This window comes from Podarcis filfolensis, assembly GCF_964270895.1.
Source record: "Podarcis filfolensis genome assembly, chromosome: W".
Taxonomy (NCBI): Eukaryota; Metazoa; Chordata; class Lepidosauria; order Squamata; family Lacertidae; genus Podarcis; species Podarcis filfolensis.
Genome location: NC_139619.1, coordinates 4,928,377 through 4,955,906, shown reverse-complemented (window position 1 = coordinate 4,955,906; position 27,530 = coordinate 4,928,377).

Sequence of the window (27,530 nt, the reverse complement as noted above, 5' to 3'; positions counted from 1 at the left end):
AGCTACCAGGAGGTATTTTTAAACCTCCCCTCTCTCCTCTCCTGAGCTTTTTTTTTATCTGCCCTTTGTAATCCCGTGGAAGCCATTCAAACTTCCCAAGGCCATTCAGTGCTATTTTGAGGCTATTTGAGGCCAACTATAACCTCTGAGCTCCTTTTGAATAAGGCCCTAGCACACGGCTAGAGAAGATAACTCAAATGGTACTTACAAAACAGAATTATAAAGAACTGGGGATTCCTCTAGCTCAAGCACAAGCTGTTGAACCCCCTGCCCCAAAGAAAAAGCAGGCAAAAATTTCATATTATTTTAAACCAAAAGTAGAGGAAATAAAAAACACAGAGAGCCTGCATCCGCACGAATGGTCTGTCGACCGTACTTCGTTCGGAAGGGGCATAGAAGCAGAGAGAAGAGGAGGAAAAGGAGTCGACCTGGCAACCGAGTTAAAGCAGGCAACTTTAGAAAATACAGCCCTTAAGGCCCGACCGGAACAGGAGCCTCAACTGGGAAACCCAGAAATCAAGTCAAAAGAATCTACTCATCAATCTATGCTTAGAGGAAAGGGGGGGGGTCGCCTGCCCCGACTGAGGTGGAGGAGTGGCCGAACGACACAAGAGTTCGACATCTAGACCTGGGCAGCTACAATTACATAATGACAGGGCTGTACAAAGATCTGTTGGAAGAACATCAAACTCAGCTAATTAAAGAACTGGGGCCAATTAAAAACTTTCTTTCAGAATGTTTGGGTTTGCTCACCTCCCTGATTGAACTAATCAGGAGGAAAGAGGACTGCCACTTTCACAAAGAAGCCAGCAACAAGCCAAATGGAAATAAAACCCAGCCCAACATTAAAGAAAGGGAAACAAGCAGAGCCAAACTAGTCCAAGGATAAGTATTGGCCACTAGGAAACCTTCCTTAAAGGGAAAGAGTTCAATGCACAAGAAGAAGCTGAAGAATGTGAAAATGGGTCGAAAGGTCTGGGAAAATGAATTTCTCAAAGTTATTCAAGATTCTAGAGAACTCAAGCACAAAGAACCCCAGCATAACAACGCCAAACAAGAGCCAAAGCCCAAACATTTTAAATAAACATCAGGTGGCTAGCCCTCCAAGGCTAGTAAAACAATCGCTGCCCTCTAGTGGAAAACTAAAGAGAACTCCAGATCCAAAGCAAGAAACTCCCCAGAAGGGAGTACGAAAGAGCCAGAACTTAATTTTAATTAAACATAAACTAGTCCTCCTCCCTCTTTTCAAGCATGGAGGCCTTTCCACACCTGCACAACAGAGAATTTATATACTTAAGAAAATTGACTTAGTCATCAGGGGCATTATTCCAGCAGAAAACATTGTCAGCGTGAAATTTCTTCCTTTTGATAAGGCCCAAAACAGAGTTGTGGTGACCTTTAAGGATTGGTCGGTAACTAAACAAATCTTGGACAAGAGGGGCAGGCTCCAGAGGGCTGGCCTGTTGGTGACCCGCCTATTCGAAGAGTCCGGCGTTCCAACATCCCTCTTAGGAACACGTAAGCCTACTAGTCTGCGCACAGAATTGGAAATGGCTTCTGAAAACTACAAACAAGTCCAACCGGAGGCAGTCAAAATTTCCAAACAGAAGGCTAAGCTCCAAAAAATTTTACTCCCTTCCAACGAACCCAAAAAAGATATCTTAAACGAAAAGGAGCAGTTCTTTTTAGCCTCCCTTGAGCAGATTCATCAGTCCCAGGATGCGTTAATAGCTAGGTTACAAACCATCAAATAATCCTTACTCCCCCAAGGCTTTTCTGCTCCTTTGGAATTTAACTTTGCTACTAACACAACAAAGCCCCTATCCAACGATGACTGGATGCAGTGCCGGTTCCTGTCCCCCGAAGAAGTGGGTTCTCCCACACAACCCTTAATACCTCAAACAACAACACACCAGGTAGATCTTGCCATGCCGATGAGTAGGAACGGTGCAATCTTTGTGGACGCCTCAGGATCCTTAGATGACATTCAGGTGGAGGATTGAAAGACAGACACAGCGAGGGGACACTGTGCCAGGGAAACAAAACTTACTAGGTTAGCACCTACCACAAATGATTTTAACAGCTCATTCCACCTCTACAAAAACATTCATTCCATCATGCTAAAGAACAAACGGAGGAGTCTACCTTTGTTCCCCTCATCACCATATTTCCACATCTTGTCGTGGAATGTGGCGGGCTGGCTGTCTAAGCAGGGCGATGCCGATTTTCTGGATTTCCTCTCAAAATTCCAGATTATTTGTTTACAAGAGACCTGGTGCCTAGACTCTCATCTCCCTTACTTACAGGGCTATGTGGCTTTTGCTACCCCCGCGAAAAAACTAAATAACCGTGGCCGACCTAGCGGCGGTTTGGTCACTTTTATCCCTATAGAGCAGGGGTTCAGGGTGCGACAACTGCAGTGGATGAAGAGCAACAATTTTCAGATTTTACTTATCTCCAATAACACAGGAGGAGATTTTCTATGTTTCAACGTTTATATTCCCCCCGTGTGTACTTCCTCTCAGACAATACAAATCTGGGAAGATTTGGAGTCATGCTTGGAGAAGGCCAAAATAGAATTTCCTGACTGGAACATCCTGCTGGCAGGTGACTTTAATGCTAGGATAGGCAGCGACATCAATTCGTATGGCTCCAAAACCCAGTTTTTACCAGAGGCGGACTGGTTTATTCCTTGGAGTTCTGATGATAAGGTCCTGAATAAGGCATGTAATACATTACTGGAGATTGCCTTTAAGCATAATTTGTACAACCTGCATGGTACCTACATGGATAGGTCAGGAGGTTTCTTTTCTTTTATCGGCCCTCGTGGTGCAAGTGTGATTGACCATATCCTCAGAGAGTTACACACAGATACTACAGTCAAAATCAGAACTGGGCCATTGGGAACTCTTACGGACCCACTGCCATTGGGGAAAGGGGTCAAACAGGGATGCCTCCTAGCCCCATTTCTTTTTAACTTTTATATAAACGACATTGTTCAGTACATGGCAAAATACAAGTCATCGGCTCCAGCCATTGAAGGTAAACGTTTGAATATATTGCTATACGCCGATGACATGGCTTTAATGGCACTCACCCGAAGAGGCTTACGCAGCATGCTGGAGGGGATCGCAGCCTACTGCTCTCATAACTCACTAAAGATAAACTATGACAAAACAAAAATTGTGGTGTTTACTAGAGCTCGCCACACCTTTAGATGGTCTTTAGATGAACATGTGATTGAACAGTGCCCCTTTTTTAAATATCTGGGAGTTACATTTCAGGCTACATCTAGTTGGCTAGCCCACTTTAAGGCTGTAACCATCCTAACACGAAGAACAATTGGTGTCCTGCTTAGTTTCTTCCATACCCGGGGAGGACAATTGGTGATCCCGGCATTAAGAGCTTTTGTTGGGAAAGCTATTCCCCAGATGTTATATGGGATAGAACTCTGGGGGTGGAACCAGAGGCTGTTGGAACGGCTTGAAATTTTGCAAAATTATTACCTCAAGAGGATTCTAGGCCTTCCTCAAGGAACACCAGCAGCTTTCTTGAGGGTGGAAGTTGGATTACCCTCTGTGTCTGCCAGGGCCCACTTAAGATTCCTACGATTTTACATCAACCTTGCAAACACTTCAAACACCTTATTGGCCAAACAAGCCTTTGTATCTCTTCAAAAGAACACCACTTGGCGTCAAAACCTATCTGAGATCCTGGTTAGATACACCCTACCGGAGTTTAATATTCTCAAACTGTGGAGCCCGGACAAAGTTCGGGAATGGATCCTGGAGAGAGACGCTCTGTTAGATATCACAAAAATACAGAACCCAGGGTCCTCCCACTGGTTTCCCTGACTGAAATCAGTCAAAACCTGCGCCAATTATTTGGCGAATATCACCAACCCCACCCTTCGGAGAGCTTTCACCATGGCCCGTTTTCAAACCATTCCTACGGCCTATTTGTCAGGCAGATATGCAAAAATCCCAGTAGAGCAGCGTATATGTCCTTGTCATATGAGAACCAAAGAGGATCTCACACATTACATGTTGTATTGTCCCATCTATTCGGCCTTCAGGGATGCGATGTTACAAACTATTCCCAAATCAATAGCCAACCCTGAGGACCAAGTAAAGTTTTTACTGGTGGACGCTGATCCATGGATTTCTCATGTGGTAGCGGTCTTTGTGGTGAAGGCTGATGTCAGGGAATCAGGAGCAGGAGCACTGGGGAGAGAGGATTGGGAGAGCGAAGGGGAAGAATCCGAGGGCAGCATAGGGGAGTATGACAGTGGCCCGAGAGATTCCATGAGCTTCTCCAGCGAATCATAAGATTCCCAGAAGGGGGCGCCGATGGTCAGGGCAAGGGGGGTCCCAGGGGGGACGGACCAGAAACAAGGAGCCAGAGGGGAACCCCAAAGCAGCAGTGGAGGATCGGGACCAGTTTCCCCACCAGAGCGTAGTGGGGGGGAAGAGTCATATGTGTCAGGGGCAGTGTCTCCTCCAGAGAGGGAGTCAGGGCTGACCACGCCTCCAACGGAGGGGAGGTCAGTTGCGTGGCTATTCCCTCCCCCTCCCACAGATGGAGTAAATAAAGACACAGGACACCAGAATTTAGGTTAATGGGCGAAAAATGGCCACAACTTTATTGATTACAGGAAAGAGCGGTATTGGCTTAGGCATTGGCCCTAACAGACTATCCGGTTCTAACCGGGAAGGGTTAAACACCAGCAGGGGGAGCCCCCGAGATGCACATCCCTAGGCGCTCCCCGAGGGGTTACCGCTCGGGAGCGCGCTTTAGGCCCTAGCCTCCGTAGGTTTCGGACGAGGTGACGCCCCTCGGAGTCCTTTAACGAACTACCCTTCAAGAAGTGGGGGAGGTGATGGCGTTCCTCCCCCCCGATCTCATTTGCATAACAATACCCCGGCCAATGCCTAACCGCCACCCGAGCCAGGCTCGCCGCCAATACCCTCAGACCTGTAACCAATCCCTGATACCCTGACAAATATCGGCCAGCCAAATATCATTTCCCGCATCAGAGAGATGCACGCCATCCCCGCGATAGAGTGCTTCCTTGCTAAACTGGATGCATGGGTGCTCAATGACCCGCCCACCCATCGCAGCCACTCTACGCGCCACCGAGCGCTCGAGGATCCTCCTGGCTCTATTCACAGCCACAGGATTTCCGGCGTCCCGCCAGTATCGCCTCTCCAGCAAAGATGACCAGATTATTGTAATGTTTGAATATGAAGCCCGCAACTCCTCCAGGTCATTGATAATGTTCCACATCAAGTCCACCCCTTTTCTGTAAGCCAGGTCATTCTCGCCCAGTTGGATGACCAGCGCATCGGGTGGGCCTTCAACTGCAATTCTATTTGATACTGCCGGGAGGAACTCTTCCCAACGCATTCCCCGCCGTGTAATCCAAGACAATTTGACATTGTTGGGGAGTTGCAGGTCACCGCACCAGTCCCTGGTGACCGCCCGAAGTCTTGCCCAGTGAACAATACTATGGCCAACGATCCAGAGACGTACTGCCCCGACACCTGGACCAGCAGATGTCCCTAAGCTTCTTACGTATCTCCCAGAGCAAGTCATAAGTTATGGGTCTTCTGCTGTCGGGGCCAGTAGGCCGCGACCTACGCCAGCCCTCCAGCATCTTCCGCACCACGAAGTGCGCACAGGGGTCAGCTGAGAACAAAGCTTTGGAGAAGAATGATATTGCTGCGGAGTGAATGTTGAGGGTTTTGGGGGCTCGACCTAAGTCACGGAGGTGGACAAGATATTCAATGACCTCTGATTCAGACGGGGGCCTGCCTGGCTTGAATAGCCCTTTTTTTGGCGAAATGATGTGAAATCCAACCACGCCTTATTATAGGATCTTAGGGTTGAGGGTGCTACTGATGACAATACTCCCTTTATTGCTTCTCGTTGCCAATACTCCAGAGATGTTCCGGAAACGGCTGCGGCAGCTGCAGTGCATCCGGTGCCAAGGAGCGAAAGCGATCCATCTGGAAACGAGATAGAGCGTCCGCAATGTTGTTATCTATACCTGGGACAAATCTGGCAGAGGCATATAGGTTTAGCCGAAGGCAGGAAAGAACAAAATAACGCAACAGCGACGCCACCCTGGGGGAGTGAGAGGATTGCTTGTTTAGGACAGACACCACCGCCTGGTTGTCTGTCCAAAAGCAAACCCTGTGGTCTTTAAATTGTTCAGCCCATATGTGAATCGCCACCACGATAGGGAACACAGCTGCTGCGAAGGAGGAAAAGGGGCGAGCCAAGGGCTGCCCTGACCTTAAGTGCCCCTTGGTCGGCCCGCCCCTGCTGCCAGCCGATTGGCTGAGGCTGCAGGAGATGAATAATAAAAAGGGGAATCCCTGGTTCCCGTGGGGCTGGCACCAGCCCCGCGAGAGTGCGTGTGGGCGGGGTCATGAGCCCGCAACACCCCCCCTCCTAAATTCGGGAGTGGCTTTGCAGCTAGCCCCCCCGAAGGGGAAAGCAGTGACAGCAGCAGTGGAACGATCAGGAGGAAAGCTGCTGGCTGGGCGCGCGCGCCAAGTTCTAATGTGCAGGCGCGCGGAACAGCAGGAGACCCGGATGGGGAACCAGCTCCTAAAGCCCGCCGGAGGGAGGGAGAAGGCTCAGGGGAATCAGCGGGAGAAGAGGCTAGAAAGGGCGGAACCCCGGCGGGCAGGCGGACCCAGAGGAGAAAGGAGCAGCAGAGAAGGTGGAGCAAGGCTAGAATCTTAAATTGGTGTCAAGGGGGAGGAGACTCAGACGGAGGATCAGCGGTCTGACACTTGAGACGTGGAGCTGCGCGCTGCGGCTCTGGAAGTGAATCTGAACTTCAATAAAGACTTTTATACTTAACAACGAAGCAGCGTTGGTCCTTTGTGAGCTGGGACCTAGGGTAGCTCTGACAGTATCCTCCGTCTCTCATAAAAACCTCGCAGCGTGAGTTGGTGCAGCGAGGGGCAAGACTTGGTGTTTTGCGAGCTCACAAAGATAGGCAAAGATGGCTACTGAGAGCCAGGTGAAAGAACTGCAAGAAGCAGTCACGACGCTTTACGCAGAAGTAGCAGCATCCAGGAAAAGAGAAGAAGAAGCAGTAGCGCTCTGCCGGGATCTGCAGGCCAGGTGGGACCGTTGGGGGAAAGAGGGGCTGCCAGGACCCAAACCGGAGGGAGTTGGCCTCGGGAAGAGGGGGGGCAGCCTAGTAGCCCACTTCGATGGGAACCTGCAGCAATACCCTAACTTCAGAGCTGACGTGGTTTACGCGCTCAATTTGCTTCGGAAGGACTTTAGAGATGAGGAAGAGAAAGTGGGCTTCATAATCACTCATTTGCATGGGGAAGCAAAAGCGTGGCTGCGGAATTTGTGGCGCGAAGAAGACCCCGCCCTCAAAGATTCTGATGCATTTATCAAAGCTATGGACGCTTGCTTTAAATCTACGGTAGATGTAGATGTTGCTCGGAGGGAAATGCATGGACTACAGCAAGGGAAAGCGACGGTGAGGCAATATCACTCACGCTTTTTTGCCTTATTGAACGTGCTGGGCTGGGAGAAGGACTCTATTGCTGTCAGAGACCTGTTCTGGGAGGGGCTAAGTGGAGAGGTGAAAGATGAGCTGGCAAGAGGGGAACGACCGCAAAGTACCCAAGAAGTTGCCCAAAGAGCGTTGGCGATTGGTGTGCGCCTGGAAGGACGCCCTTGGAGCAGGGAGGAAGGACGTAAGGCAAGCAGCCCAGCCAGGACAACCCCTTTCTTTCCCAGAGAGGCGGGGCGGGCGCTGTCCATGCCTCCTTTGGGAAGGGGAGAAGAGCCGATGGAGATTGGTGGTGCCAGGGCTCAGACTGCCAGCAGAGCCCAAACACCGGGAGCAGTCAAGGCGAAGGCTCCTAGAGGGACCAGGAAGTGCTACATCTGCGACAGTGCTCAGCACATGGCCAAAGAGTGTCCCCAGAGGCTCCAGAAGCACACTGCAGCCTCAGCAACAGTAAAGGGAACAAGTCAGCAGCCGAAACAGCCGCAGGGGGAAGAAGACGCCTGGTTGGAAACAGAGACACTGGGGCCCAACCAGGCAAGTCAGTGAAGCAGTCCCCAGAGATTTTACAGCCCACAGACCCCCTCCCACCCAAACCAGTGGTGCAACTCACCGCATCGCTCCAGTTGCCCAATGGGCACACCATGCAAGTACCAATAACCATTGACTCTGGGAGCAACGCAGACTTTATAGGAGTGGACTTTATCAAGCAACATCGCATAGCACTCATGCCAGCCACGATGCCCCTAAACGTCGTCACGGTCGATGGCAGGAAGCTACTGGGAGGAGAGGTGGTACAGCAAACACCACCGATGGTGATGCAAATTGGAAACCACCGCAAAGTCATCAGCTTCAACGTCACCCACCTGTCAGACACGCCCATAGTGTTGGGTATGAGTTGGCTGGATAGGCACAGCCCGGCATTAGCATGGTACCAGCGGCAATTGACCTTCTGCTCCTCCTACTGCGCAGAACACTGCATCCAGACCCGCCAGGAGGAGGAGGGGCAAGAGGATGAACCGCAGTTACACCTAGGCATGGTGCAAGCGGTACCCAACAAGTACAAGGAGTTTTTGGAGGTCTTCTGCGAGAGGGAAGCAGATAACCTGCCTCCCCACAGGCTTTACGACTGCAAGATTGACCTCCTGCCGGGAGCGACGCTGCCGACTGGGAAACTGTATTCCATGTCTGAAGACGAACTGCAAGAACTCAAGGAGTTCATAGATCACAACTTGAAGCGGGGGTTCATCCAAGAATCTAAAGCAGTGGGGGGCAGTCCCGTGTTTTTCGTGAAGAAGAAGGACACGCCCCAACGCAGGCTCATAGTTGATTATAGGATCATAAATTCCAAAACAAAGCCCGCAGCATTCCCCGTGCCCAAGATCGACGACCTGCTCACGACGGTGAGGAAGGGACGGATCTTCACCAAGTTGGATCTACGAGGGGCGTACAACCTTATACGCATGCGGGAGGGCGATGAGTGGAAGACAGCCATGTTTACACCTTTAGGCACCTATGAATATCGCGTAATGCCTTTTGGTCTGCAAAATGGCTCCCATACCTTCCAAGCTTTCATGCATCACGTGTTAGCGGGACTCCTCTACAAGAAGTGCGTTTGCTTCCTGGACGACATCCTGGTCTTCTCGGAATCGCAGGAGGCTCACGAGAGGGACGTCAAGGAGGTCCTGCAGAGGCTACGGGAGCACAGACTTTACGCCAAATTAGAGAAGTGCCAGTTCGACATGACGGAGGTGGATTTCCTGGGCTACAAGCTGTCCGACAAGGGACTCGCCATGGACAGCACCAAGGTCCGCGCGGTGTTGGACTGGAAGAGCCCGCGCAATCGGAAGGAGGTCCAGAAGTTCGTCGGCTTCGCCAACTTTTATCGCAAGTTCATCAAAGGGTTCGCGAAGGAGACGGCGGCCATCACGGACACCCTCAGCTCCAAGAAGAAGAAGTTCACCTGGACGGACCAGGCGGAGCAGTCCTTTCGGAGACTCAAGCGTCTCTTCGCGTCCGAAGAACAGCTGCTACATGTAAACCCCAGCAGACCAATGAGGGTTGAGACGGACGCCTCGGACAGAGCGGTGGGGGCCGTCCTGTTGCAGCAAGATCCGCAAGGGGAATGGAGGCCGTGCGCATTCTACTCCAGGAAACTCAGCAAGGCGGAACAGAACTACACCATCTGGGACAGGGAGTTGCTGGCCATTCATGCAGCTTTCAAGGCGTGGCGGCACTTCCTCGTCGGAGCCAGACACACAGTGCAAGTCCGCACGGACCATAAGAACCTGGAGTACTGGCGCACGGCGCGGTTCCTGAACCAGAGACACATTCGCTGGGCGGAGTTCTTTGCGGATTTCGATTTCCGGATAGAATACATCCCGGGAGACAACAACGTCATGGCGGATGCACTATCCAGGAAGCCGCAGTATCTCGAGGAAGCGGCGCCGGTGGCAGCCAAGCACATTTTCGCACCGAAAGCGTGGGCGTGCGCTTCAGCTGCCGTGGACCTGGACGCGGTGCGTCGAGCGCTGCAGACGGATTCGTTCGCACAATCCAAGGTGGAGGAGGTGCGAAAAGGCACAGCGAAGGACGACGAGTTCCAGATACGAGACGGACTGCTCATCAGCAGAGGGGCTCTCTACGTGCCCGGAGACGACCTCCGCGCGAAAGTCTTGCAGCAGCTACACGACGCGCCCAGCGCTGGGCACTTCGGCAAGGACAAGACGGCGGAATTAGTAACCAGAGACTTTTGGTGGCCCAAGGTGAGGGGAGAAGTCGCGGATTACGTCTCCAGGTGTGACACCTGCCAAAGGGCCAAGCCAGTACACAGGAAGCCGGCGGGTCTACTAGAACCCCTGCAGACGCCGCTCGAACCGTGGGAGAAAGTGGCCCTGGACTTTGTCACAGATCTGCCCAGTTCGCGAGGCAAAACAGCGGTGCTCGTGGTCGTAGACATGTTCACCAAGATGGCGCACTTTATTCCGTGCGCGAAGGTGGCCACAGCGGAACAGACCGCCAAGCTGTTCATAGACCACGTGTTCAAAGCTCACGGCTTGCCGCGGTCCATCCTATCCGACCGGGGTCGCCAATTCGTCTCGAGCTTCTGGCAGAAGCTGCTGGGCATCCTGAACGTCAAGATCAACTTAGCGTCGGCACGACACCCGCAGACCAACGGACAAGCGGAGAGGGTCAACGCCATCATGCAGCAGTACCTGCGATGCTACGCCAATCAACAACCCTCGACCTGGGTGGACTACCTACCGCTGGCCGAGTTTGCCTACAACAACATGAAGCACGGGTCTACAGGAGTGACACCGTTCTTCGCCAATAATGGGCGGCATCCCAGAACTTTCCCGGGGTTAGAGACGAAGGGGGAGGGGGAGCCAAGGGGAGCAGAGCACTTGGCAGCAGAGTTACAGGAGGTCCACGAGCAACTCCGAAGGCAATTGGAACTGGCGAAACACACCTACAAAATGCAGGCAGACAAGCACAGGAGGGTCGGGGAGGACATCCAGGTGGGGGACTGGGTCTGGTTAGCAGCCCAGGCAGTGCCGGCCAGGACGCTAGCTAAGAGGAAGCTCAAGCACAAGCAGCTGGGACCTTACCAGGTCGCGGCGCAAATCAATCCAGTGGCCTTCCGGTTGACACTCCCGGAGGGTTCCAGAATGCACCCAGTCTTTCATAGATCAGTGCTCACACCCTACAGGGAACCCCACAGGTTTCAGGCGACAGGGAACGCGCCAGACCCACTTAACGAATCTCCGAAGATGGAGGGGTCACGGAGGGCGACGCCACTCAACGAGGTCACGGAGATTTTGGACTCGAGGTGGGGGGAAGAGGGGGTGGAATACCTCCTCGCCAGGGAAGGTACCCCAGCCAGTGCCAACAGGTGGGTACCGTGCTATGCCGTGGAGGAGCACTATCTTAAAGACGAGTTCCATGCACTCTTCCCACACAGACCTATGCCGGCAGAGTATTTCGACGACTGGCTCTTCACACCCACACTGTCAGCCAGTACGTTCCAGGGTTTTTCATCAGCTGAAGAGACGACGCCGGACACTAGCTCCTCGGAGGGGTCTCTCTCGGGGTTTGCCACAGACCGCTCCTATTGGTGGGACACTCAACCGGAGGTGGGGTGGCGCAGGGAGCTGCTGCGGGGACCTTTGCAAGCAGTCTCACCAGAGGTACCCGGGGGAGGGGAGGACATGGACGTGTTGGGGGAGGATCCTGGATTCGAGCACATCAGCAGAGAGATGGAAGCAGAGGAAATCGACGTCGACGAGCCCGTTGCAGTTGGGCCGGATCCAGTGGACCGGCTACACACCAGGGGGGAAGAATGGTATCCCGCACTCACACCCACAGGACTGGAGCACCCGGAACCCACACCCGAAGAGGGGGAGGGGGGAAGGGGGGCTTCGAGGGGGGGATGGATGTCAGGGAATCAGGAGCAGGAGCACTGGGGAGAGAGGATTGGGAGAGCGAAGGGGAAGAATCCGAGGGCAGCGTAGGGGAGTATGACAGTGGCCCGAGAGATTCCATGAGCTTCTCCAGCGAATCAGAAGATTCCCAGAAGGGGGCGCCGATGGTCAGGGCAAGGGGGGTCCCAGGGGGGACGGACCAGAAACAAGGAGCCAGAGGGGAACCGCAAAGCAGCAGTGGAGGATCGGGACCAGTTTCCCCACCAGAGCGTAGTGGGGGGGAAGAGTCACATGTGTCAGGGGCAGTGTCTCCTCCAGAGAGGGAGTCAGGGCTGACCACGCCTCCAACGGAGGGGAGGTCAGTTGCAGCTAGCCCCCCCCCCGAAGGGGAAAGCAGTGACAGCAGCAGTGGAACGGTCAGGAGGAAAGCTGCTGGCTGGGCGCGCGCGCCAAGTTCAAATGTGCAGGCGCGCGGAACAGCAGGAGACCCGGATGGGGAACCAGCTCCTAAAGCCCGCCGGAGGGAGGGAGAAGGCTCAGGGGAATCAGCGGGAGAAGAGGCTAGAAAGGGCGGAACCCTGGCGGGCAGGCGGACCCAGAGGAGAAAGGAGCAGCGGAGAAGGTGGAGCAAGGCTAGAATCTTAAATTGGTGTCAAGGGGGAGGAGACTCAGACGGAGGATCAGCGGTCTGACACTTGAGACGTGGAGTTGCGCGCTGCGGCTCTGGAAGTGAAACTGAACTTCAATAAAGACTTTTATACTTAACAACGAAGCAGCGTTGGTCCTTTGTGAGCTGGGACCTAGGGTAGCTCTGACAGCTATGAAAACTAGGGTATGGTTCCTGGAGGAAATGGTGAGGTTCCTCCCATTGCTCTCCTAACCTGTTGCTGTATCTTCTTTCCGGAATGGCGAGGTTTTTTGGGTAGTTTCCTTGCTGGGACAGGATGGCATGAATTTTAGCTTATTTTTATAATTTTATTGTTTATCTTTTAATAATGTTTTATGGTATTTTGTGTAAAGGCATGGACCTCACAAATCTAATAAACTTTGACTTTGACTTTGAATGGAAGAGGAAAACTTCACTTCCTAATTAATTATGTTAAGCGAGGCAAATGTTAGGTCAGGAAGCTCAGTGCAGTATACCTGAAGGAGCATCTCCACCCCCATCCTTCAGCCCGGAGGTCCTCCTCCGAGGGTCTTCTGGTGGTTCCCTCCCCGCGAGAAGCGAGGTTGCAGGGAACCAGGCAGAGGGAGGGCCTTCTCGGTGGTGGCAGCCTCTCTGTGGAACGCCCTCCCTACAGGTGACAAGGAGATGAGCAACTATCAAACCTCTGGAAGGCAGGGAGGCTTTGAATGTTTGTTGTTTTAATATGTGTTGAAAGCCGCTCAGAGAGGCTGGGGAAACCCAGTGAGGTGGGTGGGGTACAAATAACACAATTACATTTATAGCCCCCATTTCCTGCAAGGAGGTCAAGTTGGTGTGCAGAGTTCTCTCCCCCCCCCCCCCATTTTATCCTCACAGCAACCTTTTGAGGTAGGTTAGGCTGAGCGTGAGTGCCTGGCCCAGGGTCACCCAGTGAGCTTCAGGGCTGAGTTTGAATGCCTGCCCCCACCATTCCTCCTCTGCAAGGCCTGCCTCCTCCCATGACAAAGTCTGCTCACACACTCTCAAGCCCCCATGGTGAGCAGCAGCCCCCTCCTCCTGCTGCCCTCCAGGAACAGGGCGGGCAGGGACCAGCCCCCAGGAAGGACATGTTTGCCTCCCTCTGCAGTGCTCAGAACAAGAGGGGAATGAGGCCACCCAGGCCCTCTGGAGCACAGAAGGGCTCACCATCCTTGACTTTCCCCCTTCAACTTCCTTTTTACCCATTCCCTCATTTTGAGGAAGTCTCCGCTTTTTGACTTCCGGTCGGCGCCAGCGCTCAATGGCGGTCTCCCGCTGAGCTCCGCTCAGGGAGACTGCTCCACGAGTTCGGGTCTGACCGCTACGGCGAAGCGGGGACCCCTAAAATCACAGGCGCGGAAGCCTGAGAGCACGGAGACTCGGCGGGCACCTTAAGCGCCCCCCCCCTTACTGCAAAGGAGCCTTTTTAAAGGCTCCGGAGCGGCATCGGGTGAGCGCGGTGCTGAGAGTCGCAACCCAGCCCGTGGAGTGAAGCCGCGTCGCCATTGACGGAGAGCGCCGATTCCTTCCTGACATTTGGAACCTAATTGGATTATCCGTGAGTAAGACTGAACAACAACTTTAAAAGAATACCCGAAAATTGGCTGAAAACGGAGAAGGCAAAAAGTAAGGAAGTCTGCCTTCCCCGGACTGCATGATAGCTAAAGCAACGAAATACAAAGTTGCAATTTGACAGAAAACAGCTTCAAAACTGACTGACTCAGACACTGGATTTAAACCTCCCCCTCAGCAGGCAGGAGCAGGGGGGGGGGGGAGAGACTTTGATTTGTACTACCTGCATGAAAGAAGTATAGAAGTGGAGTTTTCTGCCGTTTTAAACCCTTGGGAAGGACTGCCTGGAAAGTGAGCCACCGGGACTGAGAATTGTCATTAGAGACTTGCTACAAAGTTGGTGCTTTGCCTTTTTGGCTACAAAGTGAGGACTTTATTTGTTATAAGTTTGGGACTCTGGAAAGTTACAAATTGACAGTATTACTATCGGAAACATATTGGAAAATTGGTTGCTACTTTTGAAGGGAATCCTTGTTTCTTTGTATTTTGAACTTTGGACTGCTCCCTCTAGAGGGTTGTAGGGAAACAGTTATTATTTTCACTGTAAAGAACAGGCTGGTGGAGTTTTCCATTTGAAAGTAATTCCCGTGGGAAAGACCTTGGGACATGAGTGGCCCAGTAGAAGAGATAACAACAAGAGCTAAAAGTAAAGCTGCACAGAGAAAAAGGGGCTCAATATCAGGTTCAGCTGCAGCAGGCGCAGTTACAACTTTATCTATGGAGCCAGTGACACAGGCACTAGTTAAAATAAACGAGGCTTTGGAAGCTCTCACAAAGCAGAGCACAGAGAACTCCAAACAGCTGACAGAGCTGACAACAAAATTAGATTTAAATACAGAGACAATAAATAAATTAGTTCAAGAAAATGATGTAACCCGAAAGATTGCTGAGGAGGCAAAAACTTATGCAGAAACTACACAGGAAAAGTTAGTACCAGTCTGCAAAAAGCTGGAGGAACATGAAGCGGCCCTGTCTTTATTGGAACTACAGAGAAAAGATAGGAATTTGAGACTGAGATTGATTCCAGAAAGTGAAAAGGATAACTTGATAGACTTTCTTACAAAAGAGTTTTTGGAATTTTGGCAGGATAATTTGAAAGAGGAGGAATTCAAGATAGTAACCGCCTTTAGACTGGGCAGGAGACAAAATAGAAAGAGTCCAAGGGACTGTTTGATAACTTTAAGATCTAAGGAGGAGAGGGATAAAATACTAAATTTACATTTTCAAAGAACTTTGGAGATTGAAGATTCCCATGTGCAGATATACAAAGACATTCCTAAATATATCTTGGAAGTGAGAGCTCATTACAAGGACTTGGTCACTCTGCTGAGAAAGAATAACATACTATTTAGATGGGAGTTTCCACAAGGCTTGTCTTTTAACTACAAAGGAAAGAAAATTAAAATAAAAACAGTGCAAGACAAAGAACAATTTCTGGAAAGGAACGAGGAGGACCTTCTGAAGGAAGTGGTGGAACCTACAAATCTAGTGGAAGTACCAGATATCTCAAACTTATCTTTTGGGCTTAAAACACCACCAGGAGAAGAACTGCTTGGAGCAGTCGGGGGAACAATTAAGTAAATAACAAGATGTCTCTGCAATTTCTAAGTTGGAACTGTAATGGACTAAATCTTCCCAGAAAAAGGCGTGAGGTTTTTCATATTTTAAAAAAAGAACAATTGGACTTGATTTGTTTGCAAGAAACCCACGTGACCAGAGTACATCGAAAATTACTTATTAATAAAAGATTAGGACAGGAATTTATTTCGTCAGACAAGGTGAAGAAAAGAGGAGTGGTGATCTACGCAAAGGAAAAGTTGGCCCCTAAATTAATTTTTAAAGATGAACAAGGAAGATATTTGGCAATTGAAATTCAAGTTCAAGGAGAAAAATTATTGATAATAGGAATTTACGCTCCAAATGAAGGGAAGTCAGAATACTTTAAGAAATTGCATGAGACATTAATGGACTATTTGGATTACAATGTAATTTTGATGGGAGATATGAATGGAGTGGTCTCTACAAATATGGATAAAGCACAAAGACAGGTAGTCTCCAAGGATGGGAGACTACCAAAGACTTTTTTTGAAATGACAGATAACATGAACCTGATTGACATTTGGAGAACAAGGAACCCTCTTGAGAGGGAGGGAACTTTCTTCTCTGAAGCAAAAATGACTTGGACCAGAATTGACCAAATATGGGTAACTAGTGGGATGGCACCAAAGATAAAGAAAGTGGAAATCTGCCCAAAGACTTGCTCCGACCATAATGCTGTAAAGATGGAGATGAACTTAACAACAGCTGGCTGCTTCAGATGGAGGATGAATGACTCCCTATTTAGAGATGAAGAGGTGTACAAAAAGGCCCAGAAAGCGGTGAAGGACTATTTTGAGATAAATCTGAGAACAGAGGTGGAGAAAAGAGTAATTTGGGACGCAAGTAAAGCCATCATGCGAGGATTTTTAATACAACAGAATGCTATAAAAAGGAAGAGACAGAATGAGAAGAAGGATAAGATTCTGGAAAGGATAAAAGAAGGAGAAAAAAAAACTGAGATCAAAGCCAAAGTCACATGAAATTTTGAGAGAAATCAAGTTTTACCAGAGGCAATATATGGAACTGATGAATCAGGAGATAGAATGGAAAATAAAACAAATGAGACAAAAGACATTTGAATCGGCAGACAAATGTGGGAAACTTCTGGCATGGCAATTGAAGAAGAGACAAAAATTGAATATGGTTACAAGCCTAGAAGTTGAAGGAAAGAACATTTATAAACCAAATGAGATTAGAAACTGTTTTCAGAGTTATTTCAAGAGACTTTATGCACAAGGGCCGGTGAATGAAAAAGAGATAGAAGAATTTCTTAAAAAATATGGATTACAAAAAATTTCTGAACAAAGTAAAGTGATTTTGAATCAGAAGATAACTGAGCAAGAAATCGAGGGAGCCATTCAAAATATGCAATTGGGAAAATCTCCAGGACCAGATGGATTGACCTCCAGATACTACAAAGCTTTGAAAGAATGGCTTATACAACCGTTGAAGGAGGTCTGTAATGAAATTTTAGAGGGGAAGAAGGCACCCGAATCGTGGAAAGAAGCGTATATTACACTTATACCAAAATCGGAGACTGAGTAGAATCAGATTAAGAACTATCGCCCTATATCATTACTTAATGTGGATTACAAAATTTTTGCAGACATTTTGGCAAAAAGATTGAAAAGAGTTTGGGTGGGAGAGATTCATAAAGACCAGGCGGGCTTTCTTCCAGGAAGGCATTTATCTGACAATGTGAGAAACATAATAGATATTATGGAATTATTAGAAGCCAATATTAATACTAAGGCAGTATTAATATTTGTGGACGCGGAGAAAGCCTTTGACAATATCTCTTGGAGCTTTATGAAAAAGAATCTTGAAGGGATGGGGGTAGGCCAAGGTTTTGAGAATGGTATAGGTGCAATTTATTCTGAACAAAAAGCAAAACTGATTGTAAATAACGTGGTTACTGAAGAATTTGCTATTGAAAAAGGGATACGACAGGGGTGCCCAATATCCCCATTACTTTTTATATCTGTCTTGGAGGTTTTATTAAACATGATCAGAGGGGACCAGCAGGTTAAAGGGATTCAGGTCGGAGCTAAACAATACAAATTGAGAGCGTTTGCAGATGATCTAGTATTAACTTTACAAGAACCAGACACTAGTACGAAAAGAGTTTTAGAGCTAATACAAGTATTTGGTCAAGTAGCAGGTTTTAAGTTGAATAAACAGAAAACGAAAGTACTGGATAAAAATCTAACAGTTGCTGAAAGAGAGAAGTTTCATAGTGAAACTGGTTTAATGGTAGCAAAGAAAGTGAAATACCTGGGGATTAATTTGACATCTAAGAATGTGAACTCATTTAAAGACAATTATGAGAAATGTTGGACAGAAGTTAAGAAAGATTTAGAAATATGGTCAAATTTGAGACTTTCCTTGTTAGGCCGAATTGCTGTTATTAAGATGAATGTTTTGCCGAGAATGTTGTTTTTGTTTCAAACATTGCAGATTGTGGATAAAATGGATTGTTTCAAGAGGTGGCAGAAAGACATATCTAGATTTGTCTGGCAGGGCAAAAAGCCCAGAATAAAATTTAAGATATTAACTGATGCAAAAGAAAGAGGGGGGTTTGCCCTGCCAGACTTAAAACTGTATTATGAATCAGCGGCTTTTTGCTGGCTGAAAAACTGGCTGCTTCTTGAAAACACAGACATTTTGGATCTGGAAGGGTTCAATAATAGGTTTGGCTGGCATGCATATATATGGTATGACAAGGTTAAAATTCACCAAGGTTTCAAAAACCATATTGTTAGGAAAGCACTATATAATGTTTGGATTCGGTATAAAGATTTGTTGGAAAACAAAACCCCTAGGTGGTTGTCACCAATGGAAGCTAAAGAAGTGAAAAAACTTAATATGGAATCTAAATGGCCAAAATACTGGGAAATTATAGAACAAGAGGAGGGAAAAGTGAAATTGCAGAGCTATGAGAAATTGAAGTCTAAAGTAAGAGACTGGCTTCATTATTACCAGATAAATGAAGTTTTCTTTTTTCTTTTTATTGATTTTAATTCATTTTGCTACATCCAACATTAAAACAGGTGAAAAAATAAACATACATAACACATACATACAAAAAAGGAGTACATAAATAAAAGAAATAATAATAAAAAAACAAAAAAAAACATCTCCTAACATAAAACACCAACTAATTAACTTACATTAACTAAATAACTAAATAACACACAACATTAATTGACTTCCCTTCATCTCGGTTTCAGAATATATTATATGATTTTTTATCTGCAGTTTCTTTTCCTCAAAAGACTCTTTACGTCACAAGTGTTACGTCATACCTACTGTGATTTTTAGATTTTTTACCTCTGTTTCCATATATGTCATAAATTTATTCCATTCTTTATTAAACTTTATGTCTTTTTGATTTCTTATTTTCTGTGTCATTTTTGCCAGTTCTAAATAATCAAATAGTTTGGTTTGCCATTCGTTTATAGTTGGGATTTTTGATGTCTTCCAATTCTGCGCTATTAGAGTTCTGGCAGCCACTGTCGCATACTGAAAGAGTGTGTGGTCTTCCTTTTTGATTTCCTCCCCAATTATCCCCAGCAGAAAGGCTTCGGGTTTTTTTTATAAAGGTATATTTGAGGATTTTTTTTAATTCATTGTAAATAGATTCCCAGAATTTTTTGATAGGCTCACACAACCACCACATATGATAGAAATCGCCCTCCTTGATCTTGCACTTCCAACATAATTTATCACCAGTTTTATATATTTTTTCCAATTTTACGGGCGTTACATACCACCTGTACATCATTTTATACATATTTTCCCTGAGTGTTGTGCATGCCGAGAATCTCATGCCTTTATTCCATAATGCCTTCCATTTATCAAACTCTATGTTATGTCCGAAGTCCATTGCCCATCTGATCATTACCTCCTTTACTTCTTCATCTTTGGTATCCCATTCAAGTAACAGGCTATACATTTTCGATAGGAGTTTTGTTTTACTTTCTAGTATTTCAATCTGAAATCTAGATTTTTTCTCACTTATCCCATTCTTTTTATCCTCAGACCATATAGAATTAATTTGGTGAAATTGGATCCATCCTGTCAATTTGTTCTTTATTTCTTCATAAGGCCTAATCCTCCAACCAGTCTCTGTTTTTACTAGTAGGTCTTCATATGTCCATCTTTCTCCTTCAATGTTTGGTTTTTGGATAAATGAAGTTTTCAAACAGGACAGGAAAATTGGTTTCCAGGTGGAGAGATCAAAATTAGAAACAGAATTGTTGGAACCCAATACTAAGAATTTGTCAAGAATGTATAACTTGGTGTTGAAATGGAATACACAGGATGAGATGGTTAAATCAGCTATGATTAAATGGGCACAAGACATTGGTCATGACATTATGTTTGCTGACTGGGAACAGTTATGGACTACCGGTATAAAGTTTACGGCATGTAATGCCTTAAGAGAGAACATTATGAAAATGATTTATAGGTGGTACATGACCCCAGTCAAGCTTTCAAAAATTTATCATACGCCCAATAATAAATGCTGGAAATGTAATGAAACTGAAGGTACTTTCTACCACCTTTGGTGGACGTGCCCAAGGATCAAGGTCTTCTGGGAAATGATCTATAATGAAATTAAGAAGGTACTTAAGTGTACCTTTCACAAGAAACCAGAGGCCTTTCTCCTGGGCATGGTGGGCCAATTGGTGTCAAGGAAAGATAGGACGTTCTTTATGTATGCTACAACAGCAGCAAGAGTTCTTTTAGCAAAGTATTGGAAGACACAAGAACTACCCACGCTGGAAGAGTGGCAGACGAAGGTGATAGACTATATGGGACTGGCTGAGATGCCTGGCAGAATCCGTGACCAAGGGAAAGAGACGGTGGAAGAAGATTGGAAGAAATTTAAAGTTTATATGAAGAACTGTTGTAAAATTAATGAGTGCTAAAATGTCATGGGTAATGTAAAACAGAATTGCAGTGACAAATAATTGGGTAAGAGAAAAAAGATTAAAGAAAGTGAATTATAAGTAATTGAAATTAGGGGTTGCTGGAAAAGTTTAAAACAGGGATGCAGAAAAGGGAGGTATGGGGAAGTCGTTGAAATAAGGTCTAAGAAAAAGAGGTTATGAAATTATACGTGTTTATATGTTTGTCTGTTTATGTGTTGTTAGTTGTATTGTGTTTTAATATATGTTGGAAAATCAATAAAAATGTATTTTAAAAAAAAAGGAAGTCTCCTCTTTTGAAGTCAAATGTAACTGTTCTGGATTTCCTTAGCAATTGTCCACTTCCATACTGTGTATGTTGAATTTGATAGCACTGTGGTCACTGTTCCCATTTGATTCAACCACACCTACATCTTGTCAGTTGAGAGCATCAGGCAGAGCACCCAGCACCTACCAAATCCTTTTTTTATTCCAGCAGGTCTTTTTCACGGAAGTCTGATGTCATCAATGTTAACTTTTTCTGCAATGTATTTCTCGTGTGTCACTTCAGAGATGATTATAGTCAAGTGGTGTATAAGCTGTTTAAATAGTAAATGGTTGAATGCAATTTTAAAAATAATAATTGTATAACAAGGGGGAAAGCATACTTGTATCTGACCATATTTTAATGGGCACAGACTTTGATAAATAGCATCCTAGCCATAGGCTAATTTTGTGGAGTTTAAAGCTAAGCATACAAGTTCTCAAAGCATGCTTTGAAATCCATATGAACTCTAGTATGCTGTCGGGGGAAGAGGGAGGGGGAAGAGGAAGGATGTGGTTGGCTGAAATGAAGTCCGATCCTGTACAGATCAATCACTAGTGGAAGCGCCAACAGAAACCTGTACAGATTCCACACGATCATGAGGAAGCCTGAATCTGGGCAGGACCTTGTCTCTTTGCCTGTCATTTGTGGCTGCTCCACCCAGGTCTGAGACGCCTTCCGGAGTGAAACAGTGATCGGGGGGCGGGGGAGGCAAGAGGATGGAGCCGTGTAAACCCCTCCGCGGGTACTTTGAAAACAGACTCCTTTTGTCTGGATCTTCCCCGCGCAAAGATGGGTCTGAATGCATTTTGAGCAGAGGAGGAGGGTCTGTGGAACTGCCCACCACTGCGGTGTACTGTTCCCAGGATAGGTAAAGATCATTCAACAGTTTTCAAATTGAAAAACGGTGTTTCATTTTGAGATCCTTCGTAACACCATCCAGTTCATTTAACCACAACCTACGACCCTTGAGGTTTTTACTGAAGCAAAAGGATTGATTCCATCCCTGCATCAAACAGCTGTGATTGGAGGATCGTCTGTTTCATAGCAGCTCCTGTGCCCCTTCCCTCTGCTGCATTTGGCATGAAATTGCCGGTGATTTCCCCAGGAGTAAAAAGGCCTACCTACTCTGGGCTTATTCTTGGGAATTACTTTGCAACAAAGAAGAAAGCTTTTCGTCTTCTGTTTCTTTTCATTTTTATGTTTTCAAAATGCTTGATATCTGACACTGATTTCTGTATATTGTGTTTTCTTTGTTTTTCAAGCTTTCATAAAAAATAGCCTTTGAAACCAGCTGGTACAGTGGTCAGAAGACTTGCCTTCGTGTCCACAGAATGGAGAAGAAAAGTTCGCCCAACGAATCCCTGGGTGCGACCCCAGAGACCTCCGGCTCCCACCTGGCTGAGCCTTCTCATTGCCAGCTCACTTCAATGCCCTCTGTTCCCAGAGATACCACTGGAAGAGCTGCTTCCCTTAGCCAGGAAGAGTCGGGGTCCCAGCAGCCTTCCCAGCAGGCCTCCCACATTTCCTCCTCCTTGGGCAGTGCTCCATTGCAGGTCCCCGAGCAGCTTGCCGAAGAAAGGCCCCATGGCACTGGCCAAAGTGCTTCCCTCCCATCTCTGGATGAGGTTTCTTCTTCCCAGGGAACGGGTCACCAGTGTGCAGCGACGTTCTCTAGCTTGCAGTCTGGGAGTAGGAAAAGTATGATCAGCTTTGAGGGCATCTCCTTTGGGAGTGCTCTCCAGGGGACCCAGGCTGTTTCCTCTACCTCTAAGTCTCCAGAGGGGTCTGTCCCAGCTCCGAGCACAGCTGATCTGGCTAAAGGCGGCCAGGGGCAAGGCCAGGTAAGTCCAGATTGAGAGGTAGGGAAAGGGCTTTGAGGCTGCAATGCCCTCCTTGAGTCTCTCCAGCTGCTTTGGACAACTGCCCCCATCCCTGACCCCTGGCCATACCGCCTGGGCCTGGTGAGAGATGGAGCCCCAGAACACCTGGAGTGCACCAGGCTGGGGAAGGATGTCGTGAGGTGGAAGGCAAAAGGAAGGCAGACAGCCCATCCCGGGGTCGGTCCTTTTCCTCCTTCTAGCTTAATGGCTCACCTGAGCCGCCATCCTTTAAACTGGGGAAGCAGCAGCGGCTCATCAGAACTCACAAGTTAGGAAGTCCTATGTTATAGTCCCCATCTTCTTGTTATGTCCTCTTGGTGGGGAGAATCGTGCCGTTTTCCTGTGGGTGGGCAGCCAGCCAGCAGCAGGCTGGCAGGTGGGCCCAGGGAAATGGCTTTGTTGGGGGAGCCTCAGAACTCGTCCTCTGCATGTTTGTTCCCTGTTGCCCCCAAGTGGGAACTGTCTTGCAATTCAGGCTTGTGGCACACAGGTAGAGAAGGGGAGCCGTTTGTCTCTTCAGATGCCTGGGAGAAGGGAGCAGTGGGTGGGGGCAGCCTCTGCTCCCCCTTCTAGAAAGGAGGTCTTTGCCAACATGGGTGCAATTCTGCTCCATGTGGGGAAAGTGTTTATCCATCATGGACTTGGGGGGATGCTGCTGCCAGCCAATATGGGCTTTGAAGGATATTTTTTTACTGTAGGCCTGTTTATTCTGCTGCATTTCAATGTTTGCCTATTTTCTGACCTAGTTGTAAAGTACCTTGAGATTCCCACATAATAGGTTGCAGGTAAATACTCTAAAAATAAGAACTCCCCCCCCCCATCATGTCACAAAGTCAATTGACACAGAGCCTAAAATAATGCCAACGAGCTCTTCTACCTGGAAGTGCAACATCAGCCCTTCAACACATCAGCATGAGGTGCAGTTGTCACACGGCTACGACTCATAAGCCATGAATGCAGGTCTGAATAGTGCTCCTTTGGAAACCCCCACCCTCCATGCAGAAAAAGAGCATCTGCCCCTGAAATCCTTTCCGTAAAAAGTGTATGAATGGCAGGCAGCTAAAAAGCTGTCTCCTCGGCTATTTGGCTCATGTGTCTCATAGAACACTTTGTGGGAGAGCTTGCTTGCAGATAGGGATAGTGCACCGGTTTCTATAATAACTGAAATGTGCTTCATTTGCAACTAAGTAGAGCCTCTCTGCTAATGCAGAGCACAATCCACAGCTTCAGGCAAGGCCATTTATATACCCAGAATCCAGAGCAGCCTTTTCTCATACTCCTCTGAAGTACCACCACTGCAACACCAGCGCTTGGCCTTCTGGCACCTGCAGGCTAGGGAAAGAGCTCTTTAGCACCCTGGGGTGGAGCTCCTTCTCAGCAAAAGCACTGTCTGCTCATTCCCAACTTCTTCAGCCAGTGCCTCTGTGCCTTCTGTAAATGTCTGGAGTAAATGTCTAGCAGGAAGTGTCTGTCCTCTCCAGGATGTTGAAATACTGAAGAAGGCACCCAATAGCCCTAAGACGGGGGCGGAAACAGTACTTAAGGATGATCAAGCATTGCCTATGAAGGTCCAGGAGCTTGAAGAAAAACTCCAGCCGTTGTCAGGAATACTCCAGGAGCCGCAAGGAAGAGGTATTTTTGTGAATCCTGTCTTCACAAATTCCGGGGACATGGCCCTCCCAGTGTTAAGGTGGGGAGGTGGGGTTGGGAGTTTGCAGATAAGAGTCCAAAGTTAAAAATGTAAAGGCTAATGGAATTCTATTTAAAAATCAAAAGTCACTGTGGTGATTCAAGTTATAGTGTGAGACAAAAGACAAGATGGAAAAGAAAAGATAAGGAAAAGAGAAAAGAGATAGAGAGAAAAAGAAGAAAGAAAGAAAAAGAAAAAGAAAACACAAAAAATCCTACTGAAAATGGTTGGTTTGTTTGTTCAGAAAAGAGAAGGGGGGAAAAACCCATTGTAATAAGTAAATAGAAAAAGGGGGGAGTGAGGATGGAAAAGTAGATATATATATATAGAATTCTTTAATGAGAAATTTAAAAAACTTTTTTTAAAAAAGAAGTGAATATAAATGGATGAATAATGAATAATAATGTATTAATAAAAACGGGAGGGTTGTGTGTATCACTAAAGAAGGAGGGAGAGAGAGAGAGAGAGAGAGAGAGAGAGAGAGAGAGAGAGAGAGAGAGGAACAAGAAAAAGGGGCAGTTTTAATTCTCCTGTCGGACCCCCAGGGCTTGGTGTCGGGTCCCTAGATCAGGGCTGAGGCGGCCGTTCCAGGAAATGGGCTCCAATGGTTCAGGCCGCCTACCTGGGTTCATAGGGTTTTAAAATACGGATAAGAAATGGACTGAAAATAAACTCCATAACATAAAGCATGGTTTTTGCTGTGCCCCCCTGCACTGGCAGAAGAGGGTCCACACCGCGTTCTTCTAGCCCCCAGCCGGTCCCTGGTGTGCGGCTCCTCTGCTCTTTTGCTCCAACCGCTGGTGATATTGGCTTGGGGTCGGAGATGGGCTAGGTGAGGCGTTCCCTCCGGGCTTCCCTGTCTCTCCCGATCCCCTCCTATCATTCTCCCCCCCCCCATGTTACCTGTGGGGGCGCCTTACCAATACAGTCGTACCTTGGATCCCAAACGCCTTGCAACTCGAATGTTTTGGCTCCTGAACGCCACAAACCCGGAAGTGAGTGTTCCGGTTTGTGAATGTTCTTTGGAGCCCAAATGTCCGACGGGGCTTCCATGGCTTCGGATTGAGTGCAGGAAGCTCCTGCAGCCAATCGGAAGCCGCGCCTTGGTTTCCGAATGTTTTGGAAGACAAACGGACTTCTGGAATGGATTCCGTTTGACTTCCTAGGTACCACTGTATATCTTCTCGGAGCAGAGGCAATCCCATTGCCGCCTTCAGTTCTGGTAAATTTTAGAAAGTACCGTATTTTTCGCCCTATAGGACTCACTTTTTCCCCTCCAAAAATGATGGGGAAATGTGTGTGCGTCCTATGGGGCGAGTGCAGGCTTTCGCTGAAGCCTGGAGAGCGAGAGGAGTCGGTGCGCACGACCCCTCTCGCTCTCCAGGCTTCAGGAAGCTATTCGCAAGCCTTGGGAGCCCGCGGGAGTTCCCGCCGGACTCCCCCGGCTTGCGCAGAGCTGCCTGCACCCCGAAGCCAGGGCGCACTGAGCAGTCGCGCCCGGGCTTCGGGTAGCTCTGCGCAAGCCGCGGGAGCCCTCCCCCGGCTTGCGCAGAGCTGCCTCTTATCTCGCAGCCCCGGCGTGCTCAGCAGTCGCTCCGGGGCTTCGGGTAGCTCTGCGCAAGCCGCGGGAGACCTCCCCCGGCTTGTGCAGAGCAGCCTGTTCTGGGCACTGGGGTCGGGGGAAGCTCGGGCTTCCCCCGCCCCAGCCTCGCGCCTGGGGGGGAAATAATTTTTTTTTCTTTATTTCCCCCCCAAAAAACTAGGTGTGCCTTATGGGCCCGTGCGCCCTATGGGGCGAAAAATACGGTATTTCAAAGTGTTTAAAATAATATAGGAATTACAAGGTTAACTTTTTAAAAAAGATATTAAATAAGTTTTAAAACCCTTTATGTGTAACTGCTGATGGTGTTGGGGGGTGGCGGCAGCTGTGCTTCTAAGACTCCCTTAAAACTGATTTACAGTGCTGGCTCTTGGGGATTAAAAGGGCACATAAAAAGGCCTTGCCCCAAATTAAAGAAAAGCCAACAAACAACCCCAGTCAAACAATTAAAAAAAACCCCTTGCACCCAACTGGTACCTAAAACTCTGCACAAGCCTGCACCAGAGAAGAGTGGAGCTGGAAGTGACCCCTGAGGGTCATCAAGCCAACCCCCTGGGGCAATGCAGGAATCTCAAGTAGACTATCCCTGACCGATGGCCCCCCGTCTTCTGTTTTTCCTCTCAGCCAGGACCCACAACACCGGAGACTGGAGCTGGGGGGAAAGATAAATTTTGACGAGGGAAAGGCAATGGGGCAGATATGTCAGGTGCACACAGGCACAGCTTGAAGACTTTACGCAGAGAGGAACCCCACACGGGAGACACAGATACACAAGCACACAGAAGTCAATAACCCAAGAGTGGCTTCTAAGTGGGGGGTTGGCTGAGGACAGGGTGGGGCGGAAACATGTGGAGCTTTGCAGAGGGGAGGCAGAAAGCGTTTTTCAGAGGGAAACTCACTTTCCCTTTTTAGAAACCGGCCAAGATCCCTTCTGCATTTGCAGCGCTGCCCCCAAAGTGACCCTTTCAATCCACTTGATAGTCCAGCTGTAGGCGCTGGTCTTCCAGGCAGAATGAAAGGCGCACCCACTGATCCCGCTTCCTTCCTCTCCCTTCCTGCCCCCCTCCGTTCTTTGCTCACCTGCCTCCTTCCCGTCCTCTCCCCTGCCTGCCTCCTCCAGCCGGGAGCGCCCACCCACGACCCCCAGCTTCCCAAGCCTACAGTGAATGTGTCCCCCCCCCCCCCGCAGGATGACACCCAGTGCGGACCGCCCCCACCTTGCTCCGCCACTGCTCTGGAAGAAGCTGTTCTGCTGAGAGCAGGACATCTCTGAAGTCTTGGCTGGGGTTCTGTAATCTCTGGTGATACATCCCACTG